This window comes from Bombina bombina, chromosome 3 (assembly GCF_027579735.1).
Source record: "Bombina bombina isolate aBomBom1 chromosome 3, aBomBom1.pri, whole genome shotgun sequence".
NCBI classification, from domain to species: Eukaryota; Metazoa; Chordata; class Amphibia; order Anura; family Bombinatoridae; genus Bombina; species Bombina bombina.
In genome coordinates this window covers 1,177,846,430-1,177,858,180 of record NC_069501.1, presented here as the reverse complement: position 1 = coordinate 1,177,858,180, position 11,751 = coordinate 1,177,846,430, and positions in this window count along the sequence as shown.

Here is an 11,751-nt window from a genome sequence, read left to right as displayed (position 1 = left end):
CCGCCTCCCAGTTCTCTACCCCTGGGATATGGATTCCTGAGAGATGGCAAGAGTGATCCTCCGCCCATCGTATAATTTTGGTTACCTCCATCATCGCTAGAGAACTCCATGTTCCTCCTTGATGATTGATATAGGCTACAATCGTGATGTTGTCCGACTGAAATCTGATGAATTTGGCCGCAGCTAGCTGAGGCCACGCCTGAAGCGCATTGAATATCGGGAGGGGAGATTCCTCCCGAGACCATAAGCCCTGTGCTTTCAGGGATTTCCAGACTGCACCCCAGCCTAGCAGGGTGGCATCTGTCGTTACTATGAGCCACTCTGGCCTGCGGAAACATATCCTGAGACAACCACCAGAGAAGAGAATCTCTGGTCTCTTGGTCCAGATGCAGTTGAGGAGATAAATCTGCATAATCCCCATTCCACTGTTTGAGCATGCATAGTTGCAGTGGTCTGAGGTGTAGGTGGGCATAACAAACTATGTCCATTGCCGCTACCATAAGTCCGATTACCTCCATACACTGAGCCACTGATGGCCGAGGAATGGAATGAAGAGCTCGGCAAGAGATTAAAAGTTTTGATTTTCTGACCTCCGTCAGAAATATTTTCATTTTTACCGAGTCTATCAGAGTCCCTAGGAAGGAAACTCTTGTGAGAGGGGCGAGAGAACTCTTTTTTATGTTCACCTTCCACCCGTGAGATCTCAAAAAAGCCAACACAATGTCCGTGTGAGACTTGGCTAGCTGGAAAGTCGACGCCTGAATTAAGATGTCGTCTAGATAAGGTGCCACTGCTATACCTCACGGTCTTAGAACCGCCAAAAGGGACCCTAGCACCTTTGTGAAAATTCTGGGAGCCATGGCCAACCCGAAGGGAAGGGCCACAAACTGGTAATGCCTGTCCAGAAAGGCGAATCTGAGGAATTGATGATGATCTCTGAATAGGGATGTGTAGATACGCATCCTTTAAGTCCACAGTAGTCACATATCGACCCTCCTGGATCAGAGGAAGAATAGTCCGAATAGTCTCCATCTTGAAAGATGGTACTCTGAGGAATTTGTTTCGAATTTTGAGATCCAAGATTGGTCTGAAAGTTCCCTCTTTTTTGGGAACCACAAACAGGTTGGAGTAAAAACCTAGCCCTTATTCCGCTCTTGGAATTGGGCGAATCACTCCCATGGTATGTAGGTCTTCTACACAGCGTAAGAACGCCTCTCTCTTTGTCTGGTTTGCTGACAATTGAGAAATGTGAAATCTCCTCCTGGGGGGGGGGGGGGGAGTCTGAAGTCCAGAAGATATGCTTGGGACACAATTTCTAAAGCCCAGGAATTGTGAACATCTCTTGCCCAAGCCAAGAGAGAGTCTGCCCCCTACTAGATCCGGTCACGGATCGGGGGCTACCCCTTCATGCTGTCTTAGAGGCAGCAGCAGGCTTCTTGGCCTGGTTAGGTCTTCAGACTGACTTGGATTGGACAGAATTCCCCTCTTGTGCTGCAGGGGAAGCTGAAGCGGGACCACCCTTGAAGTTCCGAAAGGAACGAAAATTATTTTGTTTGGTCCTCATCTTATTTGTTTTATCCTGAGGGAGGGCATGACCTTTCCCTCCAGTGATGTCTGAAATAATTTCTTTCAGTGCAGGCCCGAATAGGGTCTTTCCTTTGAAAGGGATGTTCAACAATTTAGATTTTGTTGACACATCAGCAGACCAGGACTTAAGCCATAACGCCCTGCGTGCTAAAATGGCAAAATCTGAATTATTTGCCGCTAATTTAGCCATTTGGAAAGCGGCATCTGTAATGAAAGAATTAGCCAACTTAAGGGCCTTAATTCTATCCATAATATCCTCTAATGGAGTCTCCACCTGGAGAGCCTCTTCTAGAGCCTCAAACCAGAAAGCAGCTGCAGTAGTTACAGGAACAATGTATGCAATAGGTTGGAGAAGAAAACCTTGACCAAAAATTTCTTTAGGAGACCCTCTAATATTTTATCCATAGGATCTTTGAAAGCACAACTGTCTTCGATAGGTATAGTAGTACGCTTAGCAATAGTAGAAATAGCTCCCTCCACCTTAGGAACAGTCTGCCACGAGTCCTGTATGGTGTCAGATATGGGGAAACATTTTCTTAAAAACAGGAGGGGGAGCGAACGGAATACCTGGTCTATCCCACTCCTTATTAACAATAGTCACAATCCTCTTAGGGACTGGAAAAACATCAGTGTAAACAGGAACCTCTAAGTATCTGTCCATTTTACACAATTTCTCTGGGACCACTATAGGGTCACAATCGTCTAGAGTAGCTAATACCTCCTTGAGCAATAAGCGGAGGTGTTCAAGCTTAAATTTAAAGGACGTCATATCAGAATCTGTCTGAGGGAAGAGTCTTTCCTGAATCAGAAATCTCTCCCTCAGATAACAAATCCCTTAGCCCTACTTCAGAACAATGTGAGGGTATATCTGATACGGCTACTAAAGTGTCAGACGGCTCAGCATTTGTTCTTAACCCAGAGCTGTCACGCTTTCCTTGTAAACCAGGCAGTTTAGAGAAAACCTCTGAGGGTTTTATTTATAACTGTGGCCATGTCTTGTAAAGTAAATAAGACGCACTAGAGGTACTTGGCGTCACTTGTGCGGGCGTTACTGGTTTTGACACTTGGGGAGAGCTAGATGCTAAACCCTAATTTCCCTAGCAGTTAAGCAGGCAGAGAGAATGACTGGGGGGAGGAGCTATATAGACAGCTCTGCTGTGGGTGCTCTCTCTGCTACTTCCTGTAGGGAAGGAGAATATCCCACAAGTATGGATGAATCCGTTGACTCGATACATCTTACAAGAGAAAAGGCTTTTTATTTTAGTACTGGCAGACTTTCTGACAGTACTTAAGATGGCAGTGACAATTGTGAGGAAGGGAAGAGAGCTGTTTGAGAGGGGTCAGGGAGGGATCAGGGGGTGGGATGTGTCAGGTGGGCAGGTGATCTCTATACTAAAGCTAAAAATTAACCCTACAAGCTACCTAATTAACCCCTTAACTGCTGGGCATAATACAAGTGTGGTGTGCAGCGGCATTTAGCGGCCTTCTAATTACCAAACAGCAACATCATATATGTCTGCCATTTCTGAACAAAGGGGATCCCAAAGAAGCATTAACAACCACCATTTGTGCCATAATTGCACAAGCCGTTTGTAAATTTCAGCAAGAAACCTAAAATTGTGAAAAAGTTATCAATAGTTTGAGTTGTCTACTTAAAAAAAAAAAAAAGATATACACACGTCAAGGGTTATTCAGGGTTTCCTGACAGATATAAGTGTTCCAATGTAACTATCGCTAATTTGGATTAAAAAAATGGTTTGGAAATAGCAAAGTGCTACTTGTATTTATTGTCATATAACTTGCAAAAAAAGCAAAGAACATGTAAACATTGGGTATTTCTAAACTCAGGACAAAATTTAGAAACTATTCAGCATGGGTGTTCTTTGGTGGTTGCAAGATGTGTAACAGATTTTGGGGGTCAAAGTTAGAAAAAGTGTTTTTTAATCATATTTTATAATAAAAACAGAATTTATGCTTACCTGATAAATTACTTTCTCCAACGGTGTGTCCGGTCCACGGCGTCATCCTTACTTGTGGGAATATCTCTTCCCCAACAGGAAATGGCAAAGAGTCCCAGCAAAGCTGGCCATATAGTCCCTCCTAGGCTCCGCCCACCCCAGTCATTCGACCGACGGACAGGAGGAAAAATATAGGAGAAACCATATGGTACCGTGGTGACTGTAGTTAGAGAAAATAATTCATCAGACCTGATTAAAAAAACCAGGGCGGGCCGTGGACCGGACACACCGTTGGAGAAAGTAATTTATCAGGTAAGCATAAATTCTGTTTTCTCCAACATTGGTGTGTCCGGTCCACAGCGTCATCCTTACTTGTGGGAACCAATACCAAAGCTTTAGGACACGGATGAAGGGAGAGAGTAAATCAGGTTACCTAAATGGAAGGCACCACGGCTTGCAAAACCTTTCTCCCAAAAATAGCCTCCAAAGAAGCAAAAGTATCAAATTTGTAAAATTTGGCAAAAGTGTGCAGTGAAGACCAAGTCGCTGCCTTACATATCTGATCAACAGAAGCCTCGTTCTTGAAGGCCCATGTGGAAGCCACAGCTCTAGTGGAGTGAGCTGTGATTCTTTCAGGAGGCTGCCGTCCGGCAGTCTCATAAGCCAATCGGATGATGCTTTTAAGCCAAAAGGAAAGAGAGGTAGAAGTTGCTTTTTGACCTCTCCTTTTACCAGAATAGACGACAAACAGAGAAGATGTTTGTCTGAACTCTTTTGTAGCTGCTAAGTAGAATTTTAGAGCACAGACTACATCTAAATTGTGTAGCAAACGTTCCTTCTTTGAAACTGGATTCGGACACAAAGAAGGTACAACTATCTCCTGGTTAATATTCTTGTTGGAAACAACCTTTGGAAGAAAACCAGGCTTAGTACGCAAAACAACCTTATCTGAATGGAACACCAGATAGGGCGGAGTACACTGCAGAGCAGATAACTCTGAAACTCTTCTAGCAGAAGAAATAGCAACCAAAAACAAGACTTTCCAAGATAACTTAATATCTATGGAATGTAGAGGTTCAAACGGAACCCCTTGAAGAACTGAAAGAACTAGATTTAGACTCCAGGGAGGAGTCAAAGGTCTGTAAACAGGCTTGATTCTAACCAGAGCCTGAACAAATGCTTGTACATCTGGCACAGCTGCCAGTCGTTTGTGTAGTAAGACAGATAAAGCAGAAATCTGTCCTTTTAGAGAACTCGCAGATAATCCTTTATCCAAACCTTCTTGCAGAAAGGAAAGAATCTTAGGAATTTGTATCTTTTTCCATGGGAATCCCTTGGATTCACACCAACAGATATATCTTTTCCATATTTTACGGTAAATTTTTCTAGTCACTGGTTTTCTGGCCTGAACCAGAGTATCTATCACAGAATCTGAAAACCCACGCTTTGATAGAATCAAGCGTTCAATCTCCAAGCCATCAGCTGGAGAGAGACCAGATTTGGATGTTCGAATGGACCCTGAACAAGAAGGTCCTGTCTCAAAGGTAGCTTCCATGGTGGAACCGATGACATATTCACCAGGTCTGCATACCAAGTCCTGCGTGGCCACGCAGGAGCTATCAAGATCACCAAGGCCCTCTCCTGTTTGATCCTGGCTACCAGCCTGGGAATGAGAGGAAACGGTGGAAACACATAAGCTAGGTTGAAGGTCCAAGGTGCTACTAGTGCATCCACTAGAGTCGCCTTGGGATCCCTGGATCTGGACCCGTAGCAAGGAACCTTGAAGTTCTGACGTGACGCCATCAGATCCATGTCTGGAATGCCCCATAATTGAGTCAACTGGGCAAAGATCTCCGGGTGGAGTTCCCACTCCCCCGGATGGAATGTCTGACGACTCAGATAATCCGCTTCCCAGTTTTCCACACCTGGGATGTGGATCGCAGATAGATGGCAGGAGTGATCCTCCGCCCATTGTATTATTTTGGTCACTTCTTTCATCACTAGGGAACTCTTTGTTCCCCCCTGATGATTGATATACGCAACAGTCGTCATGTTGTCTGATTGGAATCTTATGAATCTGGCCTTTGCAAGCTGAGGCCAAGCCCTGAGAGCATTGAATATCGCTCTTAGTTCCAGAATGTTTATTGGGAGAAGAGACTCTTCCCGAGACCATAGACCCTGAGCTTTCAGGGGTTCCCAGACCGCGCCCCAGCCCACTAGGCTGGCGTCGGTCATGACAATGACCCACTCTGGTCTGCGGAAGCTCATTCCCAGGGATAGATGGTCCAGGGTCAGCCACCAACGGAGTGAATCTCTGGTCTTCTGATCTACTTGAATCACTGGAGACAAGTCTGTATAGTCCCCATTCCACTGTTTGAGCATGCACAGTTGTAATGGTCTTAGATGAATTCGCGCAAAAGGAACTATGTCCATTGCTGCAACCATCAACCCTACTACTTCCATGCACTGAGCTATGGAAGGACGTGGAACAGAGTGAAGAACTTGACAAGCGCTTAGAAGTTTTGACTTTGACATCTGTCAGAAAAATCCTCATTTCTAAGGAATCTATTATTGTTCCCAAGAAGGGAACTCTTGTTGACGGAGACAGAGAACTTTTTTCTATGTTCACCTTCCATCCGTGAGATCTGAGAAAGGCCAGAACGATGTCTGTGTGAGCCTTTGCCTTTGAAAGAGACAACGCTTGTATTAGAATGTCGTCCAAGTACGGTACTACTGCAATGCCCCTCGGTCTTAAAACCGCTAGAAGGGACCCGAGTACCTTTGTGAAAATCCTTGGAGCAGTGGCTAACCCGAATGGGAGGGCCACAAACTGGTAATGTTTGTCCAGAAAGGGGAACCTTAGGAACTGATGATGTTCTTTGTGGATAGGAATATGTAGGTACGCATCCTTTAGATCCACGGTAGTCATAAATTGACCTTCCTGGATAGTGGGTAGAATCGTTCGAATGGTTTCCATTTTGAACGATGGTACCCTGAGAAATTTGTTTAGGATCTTTAAATCCAGAATTGGTCTGAAGGTTCCCTCTTTTTTGGGAACTACGAACAGATTTGAGTAAAATCCCATTCCTTGTTCCGTCCTTGGAACAGGGTGTATTACTCCCATCTTTAACAGGTCTTCTACACAATGTAAGAACGCCTGTCTCTTTATTTGGTTTAAGGATAAGTGAGACATGTGGAACCTTCCCCTTGGGGGTAAGTTCCCTGAATTCCAGAAGATAACCCTGAGAAACTATTTCTAGTGCCCAGGGATCCTGAACATCTCTTGCCCAAGCCTGAGCAAAGAGAGAGAGTCTGCCCCCTACTAGATCCGGTCCCGGATCGGGGGCTACTCCTTCATGCTGTTTTGTTAGCAGCAGCAGGCTTTTTGGCCTGCTTACCCTTGTTCCAGCCTTGCATAGGTTTCCAGGCTGGTTTGGGCTGTGAGGCATTACCCTCTTGCTTAGAGGATGCAGAATTAGAGGCCGGTCCGTTCCTGAAATTGCGAAAGGAACGAAAATTAGACTTATTCTTGGCCTTGAAAGGCCTATCTTGTGGAAGGGCGTGGCCCTTTCCCCCAGTGATGTCTGAGATAATCTCTTTCAATTCTGGCCCAAAGAGCGTTTTACCTTTGAAAGGGATGTTAAGCAATTTTGTCTTGGATGACACATCCGCTGACCAAGACTTTAGCCAAAGCGCTCTGCGCGCCACAATTGCAAACCCTGAATTTTTCGCCGCTAATCTAGCTAATTGCAAAGCGGCATCCAAAATAAAGGAGTTAGCCAACTTAAGTGCGTGAACTCTGTCCATAACCTCCTCATATGGAGTCTCTCTACTGAGCGACTTTTCTAGTTCCTCGAACCAGAACCACGCTGCTGTAGTGACAGGAACAATGCACGAAATGGGTTGTAGAAGGTAACCTTGCTGTACAAAAATCTTTTTAAGCAAACCTTCCAATTTTTTATCCATAGGATCTTTGAAAGCACAACTATCCTCGATAGGAATAGTAGTTTGCTTGTTTAGAGTAGAAACTGCCCCCTCGACCTTAGGGACTGTCTGCCATAAGTCCTTTCTGGGGTAGACCATAGGAAATAATTTCTTAAATATAGGGGGGGAAACAAAAGGTATGCCGGGCTTCTCCCACTCCTTATTCACTATGTCCGCCACCCGCTTGGGTATAGGAAAAGCGTTGGGGTGCACCGGAACCTCTAGAAACGTGTCCATCTTGCATAATTTCTCTGGAATGACCAAGTTGTCACAATCATCCAGAGTAGATAACACCTCCTTAAGCAGTGCGCGGAGATGTTCTAATTTAAATTTAAATGTTACAACATCAGGTTCAGCTTGTTGAGAAATTTTTCCTGAATCTGAAATTTCCCCATCTGACAAAACCTCTCTCATGGCCCCTTCAGATTGGTGTGAGGGTATGACAGAACAATTATCATCAGCGCCCTCCTGCTCTTCAGTGTTTAAAACAGAGCAATCGCGCTTTCTCTGATATGCAGGCATTTTGGATAAAATATTTGCTATGGAGTTATCCATTACAGCCGTCAATTGTTGCATGGTAATAAGCATTGGCGAGCTAGATGTACTAGGGGCCTCCTGCGTGGGCAAAACTGGTGTAGACACAGTAGGAGATGATGTAGTATGTCTACTCCCCTCATCTGAGGAATCATCTTGGGCAATTTCATTATCTGTGGCAGTACTGTCCTTACTTTGTTTGGACGCTATGGCACAATTATCACACAATTTTGAATGGGGAGACACATTGGCTTTCATACATATAGAACATAGCTTATCCGAAGGCACAGACATGTTAAACAGGCTTAAACTTGTCAATAAAGCACAAAAACAGTTTTAAAACAAAACCGTTACTATCACTTTAAATTTTAAACAGAGTACACTTTATTACTGAATATGTGAAAAAGTATGAAGGAATTGTTCAAAATTTACCAAAATTTCACCATAGTGTCTTAAAGCATTAAAAGTATTGCATACCAATTTTCAGAGCTTTAACCCTTAAAATAACAGAACCGGAGCCGTTAACAAAATTAACCCCTATACAGTCCCAGCTACAGCTTTGCTGTGACCTAACCAAGCCCAGAGGGGAATACGATACCAAATGACGCCTTCTAGAAACTTTTCCAACTATTTTCAGGTCCTCACACATGCATCTGCATGTCTTGCTCTCAAAAACAACTGCGCAGTAATGGCGCGAAAATGAGGCTCAGCCTACAACTGGGAAGGCCCTTCCTGACTGGAAAAGGTGTCTAACATAGTGCCTGACGTTAAAAAACGTTCCCCAAGTTTATAAGTGTGAATTATCAGCATTAACATGTATAAAATGTCCAAATAAAGCAATCGATTTAGCCCATAAAAGTGTCTACCAGTTTTATAGCCCATATTAAGCCCTTTATTCTGCTTGAAACTAAGAAAATGGCTTACCGGTCCCCATGAGGGGAAATGACAGCCTTCCAGCATTACACAGTCTTGTTAGAAATATTGCTAGTCATACCTTAAGCAGAAGTCTGCTAACTGTTTCCCCCAACTGAAGTTACTTCATCTCAACAGTCCTATGTGGAAACAGCAATCGATTTTAGTTACTGTCTGCTAAAATCATCTTCCTCTCACAAAAAGATATCTTCATCCTTTTCTGTTTCAGATTAAATAGTACATACCAGCACTATTTTAAAATAACAAACTCTTGATAGTAGAATAAAAAAAAACTACATTTAAACACCACATACTCTTAACCATCTCCGTGGAGATGTTGCCTGTGCAACGGCAAAGAGAATGATTGGGGTGGGCGGAGCCTAGGAGGGACTATATGGCCAGCTTTGCTGGGACTCTTTGCCATTTCCTGTTGGGGAAGAGATATTCCCACAAGTAAGGATGACGCCATGGACCGGACACACCAATGTTGGAGAAATGTATGGTAAATTATAAAATATGATAAAAATAATGGTAATCTTTAGAATGTCCATTTAAAGTCGAGAAAAAAAACCAAACGGTATATGTGTGGGTACAGTAAATGAGTACGAGGAAAATTACAGCTAAATACAAACACCCCAGAAATGTAAAAATAGCCTTGGTCCCAAACAATCAAATGAAAAGTGCTCTGGTCACTAAGGGGTTAAGGGCAGTAAAAGAGCTCAATGCCCATACAAATGCCCTTTTCGGGGGGAATGGGTAGATTAGGTTTATTTTTATTTTGTGGGTTTTGGGGGGCTTGTAATGTTAGGGGGTGTTCGTTTTAATTTTTTGCAAAAGAGCCATTAACTTTAAGGCAATGCCCTACAAAAGGCCCTTGGTAGTTTATTATAGATTAGGTTTTTTTTTGTTTTTTTAAAACATGGTATTAGAATAAGATTTTTTTTTTTGGAGGACTTTGTTTATTTTTTTTGGAATGGTAGTTTTCATTTTTTGTAATTCTATTTTAAATTTTTTTTTAGTAATCTTAGTTTATTTTTAGTAATGTTAGGTTTTATTAGTCTAAGCTTAGGTTTTATTTCACACGTAAGTTGTATTTATTTTTTAAATAGGGTAGTTAATTGTAACGTTAATTTAGGTCTATTTCAATTATGTTAAAGTAGGGGTGTTAGGTTTAGGAGTTTAATATAGTTTAATTTTAGGTTGTTGCGATGTGGGGGTGGCAGTTTAGAGGGTTAATAGGTTTATTTAGTGTTGGCGATGTGGGTGGTGGGAGATTAGGGGGTTAATAGCTTTAGTTAGTGGTCGGCGATGTGGGTGGTGGTGCGGTTTTAAAATATTTTTGTTTTGGCAATTCGGTAGCATATTAGTATATATTAAATCGCTTTGTTTCCGGATCCATTCTTTATCATATGCATTATTCTATTCTAAACGTCAGAATAGAATAATGTATACAAATAAAAAATGGATCCTTAACATAACTAATTTGCCGAAACAAAAATGTTTTATTTAACTAATGAAAACAAAATAATATTTTTAGTGTTGCACATGTCTGCACCTCGCTGAATAGTAAAAAGCCAAAAACTTTACCTATATCCCTATCACACCACAAATGACATAAACCAATAAAATTTGTATTTTTATTTCACAGCTGCAAAGCCTAGAAAGCACTCAAGCAAGCTAATTTTTAGGTGTGGCTGTTTTGCAAAACTCTATACCAGAGAGCAATAGACTCATTTTAAAAAAGGCACCAGTGGATCCTTTAGGCTGGGTTTGTCAAGCCTAGCCTTAAACATAGGCCTTGGGATTTTAGGGTCCGACATCACACACTCTTGGTTATAGGGCAATTAACACTGCCTCAAACATTTTGTAATTTTCAAGAATGCCTAGCATTTTTTGTCAAAATAACTTTCTTTTTTAAATACCCATGATTATATACTTATATATTTAATTTAGTATGATATGGGTCATAGCAAAAACAGGTAAAAAGGTAGATATGAAAATAGACACCTTATACATCTTTTAGAACATTACATATAATAGTGATTGATAAAATGGCTCAACAATTTGTCACTGAATAAAATTAGCAGCAAATTTTAAACATTTTTATTGTGAAATTTTGGATTTAGAAAACAAAATTATATACAAAATGCCAACAGTAAGATGTGCAAGTACAGTATTCAATAGCGTATACAGCTTACTGAATTTTTAGACTGCATATTTCAACAAATATACATTATGTAGTTAGGACAGTGCATATTCACAATTTTAAATGCACAAAACTAGTCAAAAATGTTACTTAACAGCTGAATACAGTCTAAAAAAAAGCACAATACATTACACAGTTTCCAATCCACATTTAAAAGAAAAATCCATTCGATATTTCAGTTCACTACAGACCAAGACCATGAATATAATTCCAATATATTTTAAAATAATAAAATATGTAAAACAAAAAAAAACAGGGTATGTAATAGATAAAACCTCTTTTCTGGTCTTAATACTGTGAAGCCCCTAAAAACACAAAGGCTCAGAATAATTTTCTTCAGCATATTAAAAAAATAAAATAATTTAGGCTTTCAATAAAACTTACACACTAATGTACTTAAGCATTTCAATTTAAGTACATTACAGTCCTGAAGAATGGCCACAGGGAAAAAAATAAATTAAAAGCTCAATATGAAAACATCTAACATGGCCGTTGCATGTGTGTGTGTGTGTGTGTGTGTGTGACACATTTGTTGATACTGGCTTGGAGAAGAAAAAAATACTTAAAGCT